This window comes from Lonchura striata, chromosome 5, assembly GCF_050655825.1.
Source record: "Lonchura striata isolate lonStrDom1 chromosome 5, ASM5065582v1, whole genome shotgun sequence".
Classification (NCBI taxonomy): Eukaryota; Metazoa; Chordata; class Aves; order Passeriformes; family Estrildidae; genus Lonchura; species Lonchura striata.
Genome location: NC_140707.1, coordinates 32,535,776 through 32,555,038, shown reverse-complemented (window position 1 = coordinate 32,555,038; position 19,263 = coordinate 32,535,776).

Genomic DNA, 19,263 nt, shown 5'->3' with positions numbered 1-19,263 from the left:
ACCTTTTGTACCTCCAATTCTTTTCCTAGTCCACTGACAAGGGGATGGAGGGGGCAGAAGTGTAGTTTGGAGCATCTCAACAGGAGCTCTAAACTGAGGAGTACCATTCCTACACCATGGCAGTCATGTATAACACTATTAACCATTTTACTAGGACATGGTTTTCAATACAGTTACAAAAGATATATCTAAACCACAGAAAAACAAGATGAGATGTTGAAAAGAATTGACAAACTTGATTACTGAAGATCTGAATTTGCCTCAGAATCTTGAAGAAATGTAAGTTGCTAAAGTCAAAGGAAAAATCTGCTTTCTTTCCTTTTTCACAAAACTTTGTCTTATCTTCAGGAGCTCTACAAAGTCCTTCATGAGACCTTGCTGTAAAATGTAACTTTCCTGTTTGTGAATTAATACATTTATGTTTAGGAAATACATGTTTTTTTTCCCCTTCCTCAACTGTGTCTCAACATGAAGTACAGTAGTAGTGATTCTCTATCAACAGGAAATATATATAAAGCAGGTTTATCAGTCAGTCTATTTTAGATTAAAGATGTAATAATCACACATTTCCAGCTTCAAAAATGCCTTGCATTAATCAACAGCAAGTAGAGCAGCAAGTAATGAGCCAGAAGCACTTATGGCAAATGAAGACATTTAGAATTCAGTACAGTGAAGATCTCATATAAAAAAACTCTCAAAAAATCAAGATCACCACTGTCTAACCAGATAACTTTGACAGATAAGAATTGCTATATTCAATACTGTCTTATCTGTTTCAGAAGCAACAGATGCTTTAAAAGTTATTACCTGCTAAGTGGAAAATTACAGACCAGATGGAGCTAATTAATTTGCAATTTAAAAATTGCCACAAACCAGATTATATAATTAATTTTATGAAAGATATGGTTATGCAAAAGATTGGTCTGCCACTTTTAAGACATCCAAAACATTCATAACTGTTACATAAGCTGATGGATGCTATGGAGTTGGATAAGCACCTACAAATTTCTATGTGTAGTAAGCTTTGGTGGAAAATTACAAACCTGGATAATAAACTTTCAGAGAGCTCTGAAACTTGGTGTTAATCTGGCAGCTCTTTGATCTCAACTGACACCTCTGCTCAGAAGGAAATAGAGAAAAGATATAAGTTTGCCTTTCCTCAGCTACAGAAACCAAGCTACAGAATTATTTTTCCAAACTGGAATGTGCATTTCTAAAACTTAGTTGAAGCTCTGAATCATGGAGGTGTCTGTGCTTCCCTGTAAGACTCCTATAGTCTTGCTTTAACTCCTTAATATATTAAAAAATATTTCTTATTGTAGAGTTTCACAGCAAATAGTCAAGTGATAAGAGGACTCTACCTCCCAAAATTAATCAATAAACCTAGGGCTATTTTGAGATTTTTTTCAAATATATATATATATATGCATGAATACATATCAGTTTCACGAGGTTGGGACTGAAGGTACTTGAGAGGGCATTCCATATTTGGACTCAGGTGTTTATTACTTTATCAGAGAAACAGTCTCACAAGCATGATTTTGGCAGCTTTTCATTAGCAAGGCACAACATGGCTAACTAACTCTGGCTAAACTATCCAATTAAGAAAGGACGCCTACATTATTTTCCCTTTTAACCCAGTAACTGCTCCCCTGAAGACCGCAATGCAGACCTTTCTGTCCAATCACAAAACATCACCCAAACCTATGAAAAAGAAGGAAGAAGAAGATAAAGAAGAACAATCTGTCTCCACCCTAAAGCCTCCATCTTGCTTCATATTTATTTCTATATTCTAAAACCCCAGACTCTTAAGTTTTCCACCCTGTGATATTACATACTTCTAGCCAACTACATACCCAGTAATCCCAGTACTATCAATCAATTTTTAATGAATTCTCCACAGCCTCAGGTCAAATGCAGTGTTCTCTTGTGGGTCTGTGCCTTTCAGCAGAGAAAGTATAAAATTCTCAGCATCCAGGATTCCAACAAGTACATGAATAAATGTCTCAGGATCAAGATTCACTGTATAGTTTAAAAAAAAGATATTTTTACCTCCTTGCTTTTTGCTCAATTTGGATATTTTTCATACAGAAAAAAATTCTGCCATATTGTGAAGTGATATGAAAACATTCTTGTTAAACCTTGTGGGACAGAGGGTTTACTGTTTGTCAAACGATTTGAGGTATTTCTCCTAAGAACAAGATGCTCATGACTCTCATCTTACTCTGTATTCAGCAGCATCATCACTTCCTTGACATGAAACAGACAAGGAAATATTTCCAGTCAGATAATGAACTTGCAGAGACCTCTTCTCAAAGGGAAGCAGAAGGACAGAGTTTTCACCACTTCCCTCCCTGCTGTTGTACACAGCTGTGGCACTCCTTTCACCACAGTGCACTGTGCAGCTCTCTGGGCAATCTCACACCAGGGGTTTCAGATCATCTCCTGAGACTGATCCCTAGGCGCCATACACAGTGAGTTATCTAACAGAGCAGGGGAAGAGGTGTGAAAGGCTAACTTGGGAACTCTTAATTTCTTCTATAAATGTAAATAACTTAATAGATAATTCAATTGTTTTCCACTTTTGTGTTTTGCGTAGTAGAATGAGGAGAACTTTGTAAGTCCAGAAATGTCTATGCAAGAAACCCTTTAAAACTGCAGCATGTTCTTATATTTTCAATTTGTTTTGAAGTTTTTTTTCATGGCACACGACACTGTATTGTAGCTAAGAATTCTGTATTTGCTGCTTCAGGGACATTAAAGATTGTTTCTAATGAAGAGAAAGATGTATAGGTGACTCCACTGCCCTGCATCCTTTTTAATGTTGTTTTCTTTAAAAAACAGTATAGTTAACCTTCACCTTGATCTTCATTTTCTTTAGCATCTTTGAGAATAAGTGACTGTGAGATTCTATCTCACTAAATCCTGACCACAGGCTGTAGTCTAAGAACAATCTAAATCTTCTTGGAAAATACCAAACAGCATTTTGCAAGGGTGAAAAGGGACCTGACCCAGAGATTCATATGTAAAATCATTATTTGGCATAAGCCTTCCCCCAGAAGAGGTACTTGGGAGATTTTTCCTTCACTTCAGTTCACATACTTACTTACAGGAAAATAGCAAGAAACAGCTAAGAGGAGATTTAAAGTATTAGGGATCATGGGAAATTTAGAATCCTGGTAAAACTGGGCACAGGATATCTAAAACAAAATATCTAAAATTTGAAATGCTGAAACTCTTGCTGTGTCTGAAATCCTCTCCCACTGCCTGATGCTTTAATGAAATAATAGAATGAAAATCTCCCTTGCAGTGTCACACTCTTACACTCAACACAGAGTTAGTTACAGAGCAACAAAGAAAGCTTCTGCAAATCTGTTGAGTTCTCTTTATGGCTGTTCAAAATATTTCTTTCTTCTACCTGATGTTTTCAAGAGCAGTTAAAATGTATTAATAATTACTTTAGTCTTTTAAATCAGGTACTGTAACTGTTAATTTTCTTCTTTAAGCAAAAAGACAATGCCATAAAGATTTTTTCCAGGTGTTATCTGGTGAACAAAAGAAGAAACTGAAAATTAAGTATCAAAATAAATAGAAAAATTGATATTAATTTTAGTAATATGCATGCAATTCATGTTCCCTTTCCAACTTTAAATTTTTGTGGGTTTTTCCTATTTAACTCCTCAGTATAGTCTGAATTAGTATGTTAAAAACACAATGGGAGATAACACATTAAATAACCAAACATGAGTAGGCAATTTCATTTTACTCTGCTCTTATGTTCCTCTATATCAGTAAAATACAACAGCAACTTAAGAAGGATCTACATACATAGAATGGACTACAGGGATTACTTTTTCCCACATGCCATTTAGAAGGAGAAATGAACTGTTATATACAGGAGCCACATGTTATGATTCTGAGGACAAACATGGACTGTGATCATGACAGCTAAACTTCATAAATGGACCTATCATATTTTAAAATCAGAATCATTAAGTAAAAAACATGAAGAATACACTTAAATGAGGAAATAAATAATTTTGTTTGGGGACTAAAGAGATTCTAAATGTATCTTGGCCAGATATGACAAGAGCTCAAACGGCAGCATATGACAAATTCAGACCTAGGTTAATACCCATATTTAAGACTTTAGAACTCTATTAAGCAAGAAAAATGGAAAATTCTGATCCCAGTCATTTTCATAAAACAAAATTCTCATGATGGCCCAAGCCACAAAGCCAGAAGTTGATTTGCATTATACAGTGGTTTCTGGCTGCACCCTTTCCTCTGACTGGTAAGATGGAAGAAAAAATAACTTGGGCACCAAAATCTTTCATTTGAACCCCCAAGACTTTGTTATCTTCCTTGATTCTGCCCAGGTTCTGGTTTGCAGTGTTATTCCTGCCCACAGCAAAGAGTAGCAGTGGAGAGCAGTCTGTGATCATGGCAAGGTGTAACACCCTCTCAGCATCACCACAGCCTCAGCTTCCCAAGGACAGAACCTTTCCCAGCCCCATCAGGGTGGCAAATGGGCACTTCAGTGTCCCTTAACAGAGTCACTCTCTTCCAGCACTCCTTCTTCCTGCTGTCTCCGCTGAGAGCTGCTGGTACAGTTTATCTTTGCAGTCCTTTTTTGTGGGTGTCTCTAGCTGTTCAAGCTTCAGATCTGGTTTTGGTTGTGATGCTGGAGGGTAAAGACTGAAGAATTGTCCTAATTTTGTGGCTCATCAGAGTCTAAAGTGCCTCATTCTTTGTGGTGTCTGCCACAGAAGCAAAGTTCTGTAACCACTGATCCATTTCCTCAGCTATTCTAATGCTGTGCAGCATTAAGGAGGTCCTGAAACACATCATCAACCTGTGCACATCTTTCCCATGTACTGATATTTTCCAGGAAAAGGGGCCAACATTTCATTGCAACCTACCATCTGTACTGAAGTGTCCTTCCTTACCAGTCCAGTGTAGGCGGAAGCATCAGACATCTCAGGGGCTTTCTCTGTAGAAACACTTGTTTTTTTCTTCTGACACAAGTGCCCACCATCCTGGCTGAGAATAGAGCACTTCCTTGGACTGTGTATCTACAAGATGTATAACCCTTCTTACACAACCTTCTGTACAAACTGCTGGTCCCTCTCTGTGATCCCTCTTAATCCCTATTTTCATGTCCTGCAGCAGATTAGATGATGATTTATCCTCTAAGATATCTTCAGTTAACTGATCCATCAATGAAGGTCTGTGATTGAGCATATATATCATCAGGGAGTCCAGCGGTAAACTAAACAAAAACCCTGCTCTTTCTCCAGAATAAACCCTTTTCCCCAAAGTTCTAAAGCTTTTAAAAAGTGTTTGGACTATATATATTATTTTAAAAATAGTTCAAAAAGTTTTGCAACTACTAAGTCCCAGTTGGTATTTCAAGTTATCCACTGATGGAATTCTGCATCTCAGCTGAAGTTCTCTTATTTCCTCTTTTCATATTCTAAGTGGCCACTTGCCATTACTCTTCCTGCTGGGAGTCATGTGGTAATGATTAACTGACATTGATGATCTATTTCTCTTAGTTCTTTTGCCCAGGACTTCCCATCCAAAACAACTTTAAACAGAATAGAAAAAAATAAGTGAATTATTTCAAGAAGCGTGAAAAGAAAATACATTCAACAGGTTTTTGATTTTGGAACAATTGTAGTTATTTAGTCCTATTAAATGGGACTTATTGTAAGCCTTGCCTGCTTTCTTGTAGTTTTGATAAGAAGATATATCCTGGAAAGTCAATGATAGAATTGCATCACAGGATCAGGGAAAAGGGGCCTCTAGAGGTCAATTAGTCCACCACCAACCCGGTCAGGAGCACTTTCAACATAAAATCATCTTTCCTAGGATCTCCGGACTTGAATTCCCACATTGACAACACATCCAGAATGGAAGAAATGAAGGGGCTAAAGAGATGGGAAATCCTTCAGCCCATCTTATCTTTTTACATTTTGTATTCACTTATCTGCTTCTTACAGACCTAACTAAAATTTGTAGAGAGAAAAGTGTGATTTGTTAGTATTCCTGACCAAGGTGGAAGAAAAACCGTGATATGCAATTTTGTTGCTGCCCACCCTTAAAACCATAAGTTATAAATCATAGATTCCTAATGAAATTACTAGTCTGCATTGTTCTATGTGCTACCAGGACAGTGCATTGCATTTCTCAATACAATTCTCAATTTCTCAATAGGTTTCAGTGTATGATGAGAAATAAATCTTACATCTTACCCTAATTTTAATTTTTTTTATATCATGCTTTCCTTTTATTTGTTGAAGACTGACCACTTAGTTTATAAAATGCAAGTCTTCTCTGGAAGACTGCACCTGGTCTATGATTAGAATATCATTATTGAGGAAGGTGTATAATCAATCATAGGAAAATTAACACTTGCTGTACTATTCTTCTAGATGATCAGTGATCTCTTGATTTGAGACTGTGTTCTAGGTGCTCAGGCATGTTCACTTTTTGATACTGTTAGTCTGGAATTGTCTGAAGAAAAAAAAAAAATTAACTTAAAGGTTAAAGTGCTAGTTTTTTTCTCTAACTGGAAAAACAGTCAAATTGGATTTACATTTCAGAAATTGGCTAGAAGTAACAGAGGAATAGAACTGCGGCTAAGTAATAATGTGTTTTTTTCCTGTCTGGCACTGATTTCCCTTATGACTCTCCTCACTGTGTCATAATTATGAAATTAATGTGCAGGTTCACTCTGTAAAAGGTCAGTGTGTCCAGAGAAAAAAGCCCTAAAGTGAAGCTGTCCTAGATTTATTATCAGGCTTCCTGAGGAGCTCACCCATAGAATCCAAGAATGATCCTGAAGCCAAAGGCAGACATGAGATGACTCTTCTCCTGCATATCATGGACTGTCACAGGCTTGCACCTCTGTGTTTTGTTCTAGTCATAAACTGTTCAACACCTCCCTGAGTCACCCCAGCTCACTTTATAGAACTCCTAGACCTGAGCTCCTGAATTTGGTGATCCCTCCAAGCTCTGCAAAAAACCCAGAAGCATTCACAAACACTTGAATATCATCTGGATGTTATATATTTTTATGCAAATAAAATATTTTTTAATGGTCATCTGGGTAGAGAAGAAACAGTGTTGAGCAAAAATACCTTTTTGCCAGATTCCTGGCAGTCACACAGCACATTTACTATAGTGCTTTCCTAAATCTCTTCTTTGGTGCTGGTGTCTGCCTTCCTCTCCCTCCGACTCTCCTGCAATTTCTATTAAAAGCTGTGTTTCATATGATTCATTTGATCTGCAGCACAAGGCATGTAGGTGTTCAGATATTTCTGGGAAGATGTTTACCTCAGGTTATTTTCTCTCTCAGTTTCTGAATGGTCATTTGGCTTTAGGTGAAACCTCAAAGTGAATAACCCAAAGCAATATTTTAATCCATTCTTTCTCTCAGAAGTCATCCTCTAGGGCAATTAGGTGCTGAAATTATTTGTGGGAACTGTTCTACATTACATTTAGATACCAGAAAGGATTCTTAAATTCAAAATTTACATTCTCAATGTCAACAATTACTAAACAATGCTTTTATTTTAATGTGCATAAACCAAAGTTTTCAAATATTATGATTCCCAGAGAAGTTCAGATTATTTTTTTTAGGGAACATACATACAGAGGAAAAAAATGGAAAAAAGTATGGTAAATAAAAAAGTAAATATATCACTTGGTGATTAAGAAGTGCCCATTTGTTTCTGGAACAACATCAGTTGTCCTGCCTTTTGGTAGTTCAAATGGAGATAACATTTTATGAGAGGTGTAAATGCTGTATAACAATTCTTCAAAAATAAACATTTTTTCTTACTGTAAATAAATTTTCTTGTAAAGCTGAAACAAGTGGAAACATTCAGAACTTGACTATTACTCACAGTTATGTTTTGCAGTATCGTAAAACTTCTTAAAGGAGCATAAAAAGAAGCCTAGTTAGGGAATGACACATTAAAGCAGAGATTTTCTTCAGCTATAAAAATTATTGTAATAAGGGTACTTCTTTACTTGTGGGAGAGTTCAGAGGGGACTCCAGTGGCAATTACAAGCTTACTTGACTGGTTTTGCCCATATGGGCTTGTGGATTTGGCAGAAGGAAGAGAAAGGAGCATTAATGTTGTACGAAGTATGCCTACAATTTTTGTTGTATTTTATTATTTATCACCTGCTATGTACATAACGACTTTTTCCTACTCCACCTGCCTTTGTCCTGTAATACTCATCACCCTCCAAACCTCATGCAATATTAACATTTATGATCTTGCCAAAATGTTTAGAACAGAAGCCAGAATATGCTTGCACGCATGCATACACCAGCGATGGCATACTTTTCAATCACAGAGGCAATATCCCAAGCATATGAATGCACTATGTAAGCAGAACTGCAGGGATTAGAAAAACTGGAGAACTTGGCTGCAATTGACTGTATGATTAAAAGGTTAAGTAAAGCCTTTCCAATAATTTTTCTCAGCATAATTACTCAACACACTGCTTTTCACATGGTGGAAAGCTTTAAGCAAGACTGCTTCTGAACTGGACCTGTAGTTGTAGTTCAAGATGATTTTTCTTTTAATAGAAGCCCAGTATATTTACAGAAGCCACAGAAATGCTATATAAAGTTGTGTTTATAATATTCTCTTCTGTTTGGAGACAGAAGTATAAGCCAAGTATTTTAAAGCAGAGAGAGACACATCTACTGTTTCTCTGAGAGCATGATATGTGAATATTATCATAATTGTAACAAACACTATTTTTCTCATGGTTTACTACATAAAATGGAATTATTGGATGAATGGCCTCAGTTCAAGCAGTCTCTGCTAACTGGTTAAAAATAGCAGCATATAGAACCTTATAGAAATGGAAACCATGGAAATAAAGAGGTATCCCCATCAAAGTACAATGAGGTTGGCTTGAATCCTCCAAGTGCCTGGTGAGGCTACATCATTAACACTGAGCATTTAAAATGCATAGTCAAAAGGCTTAGCATGAGGAAAGGTATTTTATTTTCACTTCAAAAATCATTGGAAGTTCTAATTATACTTTTCACTTTTATAAAGTTATAAATCATATGATCTCAAAAGGCATTGCAATCCCTGATGAACTTAATCTCATAATGCCCAAGAAATAGAAAGCTTCTTTAAATAATATTTGCTAGGGCTTATGGGAAACTGCTAGCTCAGCCAAGCATAAAACCAGATCTCCTTACCCTTTTATCTGTGCTTCAGTCATCAAAAAAACTGTCTAACTAATGGCTCTCACCTTCTCATTTTATTTTCTTAATTTTCTTTGAGTGAGATAACTCTGGTGTTCTTAACAGACATCAAAAAACTTTGACCAAACAAAGTCACCAACTAATTTGTAGGAAAACCAGAGTAGTTCTCAGCTATATCTCAATGTTTCAAGTATCTTTATAAAAGGTTTGCACTTTAATTAAAATAAGTAATAGTAAATTACCTGGAAATGTTGTTTAAGAAAGCAAACATAATGAATATCATCTTTATTTAATGAAAATTTGCATGCAACTATATGTAGGGTGACTTCACTGAATTTGATTACTGGAGATATTATATACAAATTGTTAACAGATTTTTGGGTTTTGGTTTTGCTTTGTTTTGTTTTTATTTTCACTCGTCTCATCAGTCTTTAATGAAAACTGTTCTTTTTCACTCTTCCTTTCTGTATCACAGAATGAAACAGCAGAGATTACTTTTTTTAAGGGTAGGAATAGATCTTTAATGCTTCTGAATTTTCTCCTGTGTATCTCAAATCAGCAGAATTTGAGACTTACAATGAGAAAGTGAAGTTTAAAGAGAAGTGCTTTAGACATAGAAACATGTCTCACTGTCAAATGCTTTCTATTCCCTGAAAAGCATAATGGAAGATGAATCCTGCTAAATTCTGACACATAGTATAGACCCTTTGTGAGAAATGGGAAAGACCCAAGTAAAGAAAACACACAGACAGATAAGCAAGATTTTAAGGAAGAGTGGATCTGATTGTGCCTAAATATAATGATGAGAAATAAAACCAGAGGAAAGCAAATCTGTGAAGGAGCTGCAAGCAATATTTTTTTCTTTCATGTAAATTAGTAAAATAGTATGAATTAGTTAAGCAGTCTTTTACCATTTACAGGTGAGATATGAATATGTATTAATAATAGAAATACAGTCAACTTACTATCTGAGTAACTGCTGTTTATGGGCGGTGGTATAGGTGGCAGATGTGATTATATGACATCTTTCTTAAAGGGTGATAAAATTTGAAAACATATTTGACATTTAACCAATGCCCTTTTAAAATCTCTTTGAATCTCAGTTGTTTGGGACTAATGATTGCAATCTAGATTAGATGTCTGAGTTGTACAACTTTTTCAAAAATTCTTGGAAGGACAAAGAGGTTTGAAATTCCTAATGTCCAGAATTTGTTTTTGTTCTAGTATGTTTACCTCAAGACATTCTGTAAGCCATCCATATCACATGGATTAGGAATTATGTGCTGTGGTTGCAAAATCTGTGTTTTATGTGAAAACTGAAGGTAAAAATTAAAAGCTGATGTTATGTTGTTAATCTAGAATAGGTAGCATTTAATAGGATGAAAAGAGAGCAAATCTTTTTGCTGTGAAATCTGAACAATTACTATAAGTCTGTGTTACAAAGGTGTTTGTTTCTAACAGATAATCACTGATAGACTGCAGCTTTTTGTGTCCATATCTTCATAAAACCAGAAAGAATTAGTTGTCTGAACAATTTTCAATGCAAAAGAACAAAAAATTAATATATAAATTGGATACAGGGAAAGATAAACCCTGACAAACAGTAGAGATCAACACGGGAATATTAGCTTGAACTATGGCTTGAACATAAATGGAAGAAAAAAATAGGATGTATTTCATAGAAAAATTACAACCTTAGTTTTCTTAGACTCTGGAATAGTCCAGGGAAGCACTGATGGACCTGGGCTGGACATTCACAAATAGCCAGGACAGCTGTAAAACAATACAATACAATTCTCTATCTATCAGATAATGTGATTGCTGTTGGTATTGATTTCTCATTTCTACAAGTGCTTTCAAGGTGTCTTGGTGCTTGAGTTTACAAAAAAATCTTGTCCTAGCCACTCTGTACTGCACATGCAGCATACTGGTTGACTTCAGTATTTCATATTAATCCCGACTCCAGCAGCTCATTTGCTTCCTTTGTTCCTGAATGGTTGTCTTGCCGTTTGCAACTGCTGCCCTTTTACTACTGCAATTGCCCTCCTACCTTAGTGACCTTGGCAGTCAGTGAACAATTTTGAGGAGCTAATCAGGTTTTTACAGCTTTCCCCTGAAGAGGTAGTGGAGTAGCACCTTGTCAGACAGTGCTAAGTGGACAAGCCTTAGTACTTCATGATGCTTTTTCTATACTTGTTTTGACACATACAGATCTTTGTCCACACAGCTGATACAAATACATACGAGTAAAAGTGATTTATGTTTAATTAAAATGCCTTCCACAGCTTGACTGAGCATAAAAGTCTTTCAAAAATACATCCCCCAAATAAGGACTCTAGGGAAACATTTACAAAACAAGACAAAAATGAAAAAAGCACAACACAATTACTTAGCAAGACAAATTCCAATTTAATAATTCATGCCATTCCTCCATGCCATTAGTTGAGATGAGGAAGTGGGGATGGTGACTAAGTATTCAAAAAGGTCTTGTAAATGTAGACTTTGACATTTCTGAATATTTCAGCTTTCTGTATGGGTCAACAGAACCAGTTCCTTGAGGAGAAGTGCATCCTCATGGTAGAGATTATAATTTGATTTATTAATCATTCAAGATAACTCCTAATTGCAATTGTTGTAATTCATTAGAACTTCATTTTTTTCCCATTATTTGGCCCAGTACCTACTTCAAAATTTTATTCTTTCCTCCTTAATTCACACTGTTGAAGAAAATTATATTTTTATTTCCCTTAAGCCTTTATTTATTTTTATGTTCATATAAACAAAGAAAGAGTAATCTGAATCTTATTGACACCAATATGCAAAATACAGACACTAATTTATCCAGATTTTGCCATAATAATACCTCAAATATCTTCTCCCTCTATTTCATAGGAGTAGAAGAAATTTTTCAGGTAACAAATCTTGCTAAACCCAGTCCCAATCTCTGTATTTTGACTACTGAACACCACTTGTCTTTTACTATTAAATACGCAGTGTCAGGCTGTCTCCAACTAGCATTACGGATGTGTCATAATTAGTTTTAAACAAGGAAAGTGTGGTAGCCAGTTAAAGGTCTGAGATTACTACTCTATCATGTATACTATCCTGATGATGTAAATAGAGCTCATTGGTATGTCCTGGCTGAGCCTTACTTCCTCATTATATAATAGGTTAATTATGCGATGTTAAGCAACAGGCAGGAGAAGAAGGATAGATTTATTTTTGCTCCTCATGGCATATTCTGACATTTCAAGGGGAAAACATAATCTAAACACATATTTTCATGTCATTTGAAAAAACTGTGAATTCAGTAGGGATTTACAGGAAAGGAAAACAGTGAATGTTTGTCATATTTAGTATGGAATAAGGTTTCTTACAGAGCAGCATTTTGAGGGTTATATGACTCATTGTAGCCCAGTGACACTCCAACTCCTTTTTCCCATTTTGGAATACTGAAAAGAAATGTGTACCATTATATGCTGCATTCAATAGAAAACTACAGAGGGATTGTGCAGAGGTTTGTTGGGTTTTTTTGTTGGTTTTTTTTTTTTTTTTTTTTTTTTTTTGTTAAGGTTGAGATTAAATGTGTGAGATGGCATTTTTCATTTGGACTCAGATGTTTATTAGTTTTTATTTATATTACAGTCTCACAAACTGTGAATTCTACAGTACTTTAACAAACTAAAAATAGAGCTGTATCTTTCTCTTTACAAGACTTTTAAAGGATAAACTGTTTAATTAAGAAATGACACTTAAAGAAGAAGAGGTGAAGGACTAGTCTCTGCCTTAAAACTTTCATCTTGTTTTATGTATATTACTGTAGTCTAAAACCTTAAACTCTTTGTTTACTGCCATGTGATATTACACATTTTATTCAAACTATACACTCATAATCTTAGTTCTATCATTTAATTTTGGAAACCTTCTCCATGGCCTCAGGTCAATTGTAGTGTTCTTTTGGGGGTCAGTTAGCATGGAAAGTCTAAAATTCTCAGTAACCAGGGTTCCAACAGGTTTGTGTCAAAGGTATTATACACTGAAACTGTACAAACACATTTATTTTATGAATTTGACTTTTACACACCATTCCACTGTAGTTAATTATACCCATGACTCTTACCTGTGAGTGGTAAGAGTTCAATCAACTCACATTTTGAGACTTCTGAGAGTTTATGCCCCTGTTATTGCAAGAGGCGGCATCAAGCCTTGTAGCTGTACCACAATACTCCTATGCCTCTGATTCACCTCAGTGAAGCAGTTCTCCACGCAGATCAGGATGGTTTGATGTCCATTAGGAACTTTCTATCAGCTGTAGCATGTCTGTTTGTGTTACTGCCTCTCTTCATCACTCCTTTCTGTCAGCCTCCTGGCAGCTGGATGTTCCACAGCCTGTTCTGTGGACAGCTATAACAGAAGCATTGGGTAAGTATGAAGGGAGAATGGGAAAAGCTGGCTGTGGAAGGTGCTGAAGAAAACAGTGGCAGGTCTTAGTGGTCCCAACATTAGCAGCCATCAGGATGCCAGGATGAGTAGAAGATGGGTAGGGAAAGGCAGGTGGGGAACACTGATGACTCATAGTATCAGAGAGATTAATGGCACTTTAATTAGGGAGCAATCAACCTAAAAAGAGAGAAGAGATTGTTTTACTAGTTGGCATCCGCTGTCACCTGTTCAACCACAAGAAATGCTGTGAAGATCACTTGGATAAAATCTTGGTTTCATGATTGCTGGTAATGCTACTCGGATGCACATGTGTAGTGCTGGAAGTATGTGGGTATAAATATGTCTATGGTAGTTAGTGAAATCTGTTTTGATGCAAAAATGAAATTATTCTCTCCTGCTATGATATTGCTTATTGAACTTTGCTACCTGGTCGCTACAATGCTCCATCAGTTTCCCACAAATCAATAGCTGTCAAAATACAGTTAAACAGCCAGGCAGTGCTCATCATTAAAATGGAGAGTTGGGCAAAGAAATCTATTCCATTGAATTAAAGAATATACAGGTAGCAAAGGTTCAAGCAAGTTCATCACTTATGCTGCAACAACATCACTATAACTGTTTTCTTTCCCCCTGTGCTGAGCTTTCTTGTATCTTCCATTTTCTGGAAAATTTTCTGGAAAATATGTCTCACACAAGTTATGTGTTGTGGCTGAATGCCAAACATGCTTTTTCTCCTACAAATAGTGTGGAATAGGTTAAGAATCTTAATCATCATTATATTAATATAAAAGCTTTTTTTTCCCATTAAGACTTGCTCCTCATTTTTCAAATGTCATTTACAGCAATTGATTTGTACCCTGCTAATTTGAAATAATTCATCTGAGATTGAAAATAAGAATTAAAAATAGTTGCATAAATGACACTTATTCTTTAACAGGATTACTATTACAAGATATTTGTCTAATGGGCTTCAATGTATTATTGATTTTCTATCATTGCATTTTCTAAAAATAGAATGATTATTTAATTCATTTTTCTCATCATCCTGTCTTGTGTTATGGCTCTCTGAAATTGAAAGTGCATTATACTGTGGATCTCTGTATTTTCTTCGGCTGCTGTGGTAATACACATCTTTCCTCTGCAATTCAGACTTCTAACTTGGGGTCTTTTATTAGGCTGTATAGAAATGCCACATGGCTTGGCAGAGCTGAATAGCAGATCCAAGACAGCTAGATGGAGACTGACAGAAACAAAGATGGAACAAGGAAAAATAGGCAGAAGGAAAATACAGATGAGGACTGAGGAAACATGACATCACTGTGTAGCTGTAGTACCTGGAGATTCAATCCTGAAATTTCTTATTTTACCATTGATTTTCTGTATGAATGTTCCAAACTCCATCTGGGTGGTGGTGGAAAAGAATACTAGATTTTAATTTTACACATCTCCCTTACAATTCAGACTGGAGGAGAGGTGGCCAAAATCCATGCCCCAGATGAAAGCTTTGTTAGCCAGCTATAGATAGTTTTGTCTATCATAATACAGTATGAAGAAACACATAAGGGTTTTTTTGTTTGATTTCAAATTTATTTCAAGAAAGTAGTTAACATAAATTCTTACAGTGTTGAATATATCCATCCTATCCTATTAATTAAAAAAAGGTGGGTCACTGGATCATCTGTACTTAATATACAGTTTTTATCTTTAAAACTGTAGAAAGCATTTATATCTAATGACACTTAAAGTTTTCATAAGCCAAGCTGCACATAATTATCTCTTATTCTTTTCACTGCATGCATGTGAGTGGTCTCTGACCTTTCATCATCTTCTTGGCTTTTTAGATTTATCTCAAAATGAGATCTTATTGTCATGCAAACTCAGTCAATAAGCTGGGGAAAAACTTCTACTGAGATTTGTAATTGTCACAATCACCCTTCTAAATAAACAACTGATAGGGAAAAGGTTGGTTGGAGGAAGACTGGAAAGTGAGGCATGAAAAATCTCTTGTTCAGACAGTGGAAGAGCACATTAATCAGTCCCTTTGTGTACTTTTCCTCAGGTCTAGTGCATACCACCATCTAGTGGCTTTGAATATAGTATGGGAAAAGACACTTCATTGTAATTCTTTTTGATGTTTGAAATTAAAAATCCTCAAATAAACTTTTACAGGAACCATTATTGGTAATGTAACATTTCCTGCAGCATTACAGTCCATCAGAATTACATGTGAGGTTGCAAACTGTCTTGGCCTTGAATAGGACTGAAGTGCCATGCCAGAACACAAGGTAATGGAGGCCAGAGATAAATGTCCCCTAGTCCCATTCTTCTCTCTTCTTGGCACTGTGAGCCTCTGAAAGAGAAGTTATAATGCTAATCTATAGTACGGGAAAACTCCTGCCTTTAATAAGGAGGGTTGCACACACATTAGCTGTAACACCGTGTTAGTGAGCAGTCAATTGAAAAAAAAAAATACTTTGCATCTACCTCAGAATTCCTTTTCAAAACTATTACCATGATATTTAATGGTAGACCTTCCTGCTGTACTGTGTATAATGCACTAGATAAACACAGTGGTATAATGTGGGATTTGTAATTATGGACTTTGAGACCTGATGTGAATGGCAACTCTGTGGAATCATATTAACCAAAACTGAATATCTGAGCAGAATTTAGTGCAGAGCTGTACAGCTCCTAAAACTCTTTCATGAGCAGTAAGACTTTATATACCAGTGTTTTCCTACATAGAGAAATCTTAATTTGTCTACATGCAGTCATCTTAATCTGATCTTGAATTCAACAAGGCAAAAATAGTCCCATTAGACAAGATGCTGAGCTATACATAGGGAAGTCATGGGATAGAAGATGGAGACAAGGAAAGACTCACAGACTAGATGCTGCTTTTTAATTCTATCAGTCAAGTGATAAATTCTAATTTCTTCTTGTCAGTTCAGACTATATTGGAATTAGGAATAACTCATTCAAGAGAGCTGGCTAGAAGAGGGACTGGAGGCATTTTTCCATGTAGTTCAGGGGCAGGAGTGGGCTTGGCAGGTGAATTTCCCATACATAGTGACAAATAACCCCATATTGCTAAGGTGGGTGGAATGCTGAACAATAACTACGGAGCAGAAAATAAAAAAGAAGAGTAGAGGAAAGCATGCAAAACTAAATTAAACGTCAAATGGCATATTTGTGAGTTACAGAGTACTGGGTTGTTCAGAACACTTCCAGCAAGCTCAGGCCCTCTTTCATAATACAGTGAAGTCCCGAAAGTTTATTCTGAGACAGATCTTTTAATAACTTTGCTCAAAAAATGAGCAAAATGCTAATATAAAACCACAACCTAATCTTCTAGCAGTATGCATGTATTTTATTTTAGGGATACTAAAAATTCTTCCACACAACTGTTTTCCCATGGGAATCACAGCCTGTGACTGGATATAAAGATTTTCTTTCCATTAGTAGCCAGTACTCCCTGTGGTGAAAATGAAATCAAAGAAAACAAATCAGCTTTATCAGTTAGCTTTTCAAAAAGTAATTTTGGAGAGAACATTCCTATCAGGATCACATGTAAATTTGTGGAACAAGAATAATTTCCAGCAAAAATACTGTTATGCAATACATTTATCTGATTTTTTTTTTCTCAATTTCTACAGTATAAATCATCAAAGGTGCTTTGAGCAGTGCCAGATATCCTGCTGGTTACACATAAAAAACACAGTTTAGTGCTATTATGGTATTTTAACCAATACTCTCTCTCTAATTATTTTTGGTTCTTTTCTGCACACTCAAAAGAGTTTAATATGTGATGGAGGCTATGACAATATATTTAGTATCTAAAACTGTTCATATTAACAGTGACAGAAATCAGCAATTTAGATTTGTTCTGTCTCTTAGAATATTTCTTACTTTAAGGTTATTACACAAAAGGAAATACATAAATTTTGGATATGTAAGAAAGAGTAAATAATTGAGAAAAATTAATTCTTTTACTATTTGTACTTATAAGTGCTTATAACTCATTAAACATCTTTTTAAAAGAAAGGCATTTAGAAAGAGTGAAGGAAATACAGAAATTGAAGAATGAAAGGAATGGAGAGAGTAAATGTGTTCATTTGTTTAACTGATTAGAGAAAAAATAAGAGTTGATAAATAATTATATAGCATCTTTACTAACAAAAAAATTAGATATTGAAGAAGGTCTACAGTATAGTGAGGACGTGTAGCAATAAATTATGTCTATAAATTCAAAAATTAAAATTGGAGATATGGTCTGCATCTTTAGCTGTAAGGGTAATTAACCATTGCAAAATATTACTTTGGAAAATTGTCCATTCTTTATCTCTTCAATGAAGGCACAAATTATTGTCCTGAAATCAAGAGTGATTTCATAGAATTCTCTGGTTTGTTAGACAGAAGGTAGAATTCAGATGATAAAGCTGTATTATACTGGCCTTAAAAATCAATAAAAGTGTTGTAATTTTACGCCCTAATTATCATAAAGAAAACTAATCATGAAAATCTGACTTGTCTGTGTTATAAGGATTCTTCATAGCAAGAAAGGATGTCAGAATGATGTAGTACAAAAGGAACATTCTTTTCTGCTGTTTCTTCTGCCTGTCTCCATATGGTCACAACTTGGGACGTGCCATCATATCTATTTCTTCATTACACATAACAGTTCTAGATAGATCCTAGAAATAGTTGTTTGTAGCCAAACCTAATGTACTGGAATTAAGTGCAGTGTTTTCAGTCACTAGGCCCACAGTTTGTGGGCAGTCTTTATTAGTTCACAGCTTTACTCTAGCAACATTACGGGGGAAGGAAGGGTAAAGTGCTGAGTACTTAACTTTATGTGTGAAACAGTAATATTTGCTTCTAATAACATTCCTCCAGGCTGCATCTTCCCACAAAACACATGGAATTGTGGTGCATTTTCATGCCAACCGATCTGTTAGCTAACTCTATTTGCAATACAAAAGAACTCTGTTTTAATAGGTATACTCTCCTCACCCTTCTTTTTGCATGGCTACTTTAGAAACAGCATAAGAAGTTACACATGATAACACAAATTTGGGGTGGGAGGTGCTGCATATGGGTGCAAAAGATTGTTTCTGCTTAAGCCCCACAGAAATCTATCTGTGATGCTCATAAATAGTTACAGAAGGAGAAAAAATGCATTCCTAATTTCATTCCTCAGGAGAGGGGGAGAGAGATGGCATATAAAGATAATTAAATAGAGAAAGATCAGCCAGTATTAACATCCTGCATAATAATATAGGAATTGACCAAAGAGATTTAAATACTGCAACACACCCTGGAAAAGAAAATCCATTTTTCTGATAGCAGTTATTGAAGATGAGCTATGGCAAAACATAGTCTGCAGAATGAATGTGCAACTACAGCACATTAATAAAAAATATCTTCATTTACAATCTGGAATGGTCAGATGTCTTTTTGGGGCAGATCTTATTACCTGTCAGTTCAATGGGTATCTGTAATACCAGTCTTCATCATGAGAGTCAAGTTTGGTTTCCAGCCTATGTGCCCTGATAGCCAATTACTCATTCTTCCTT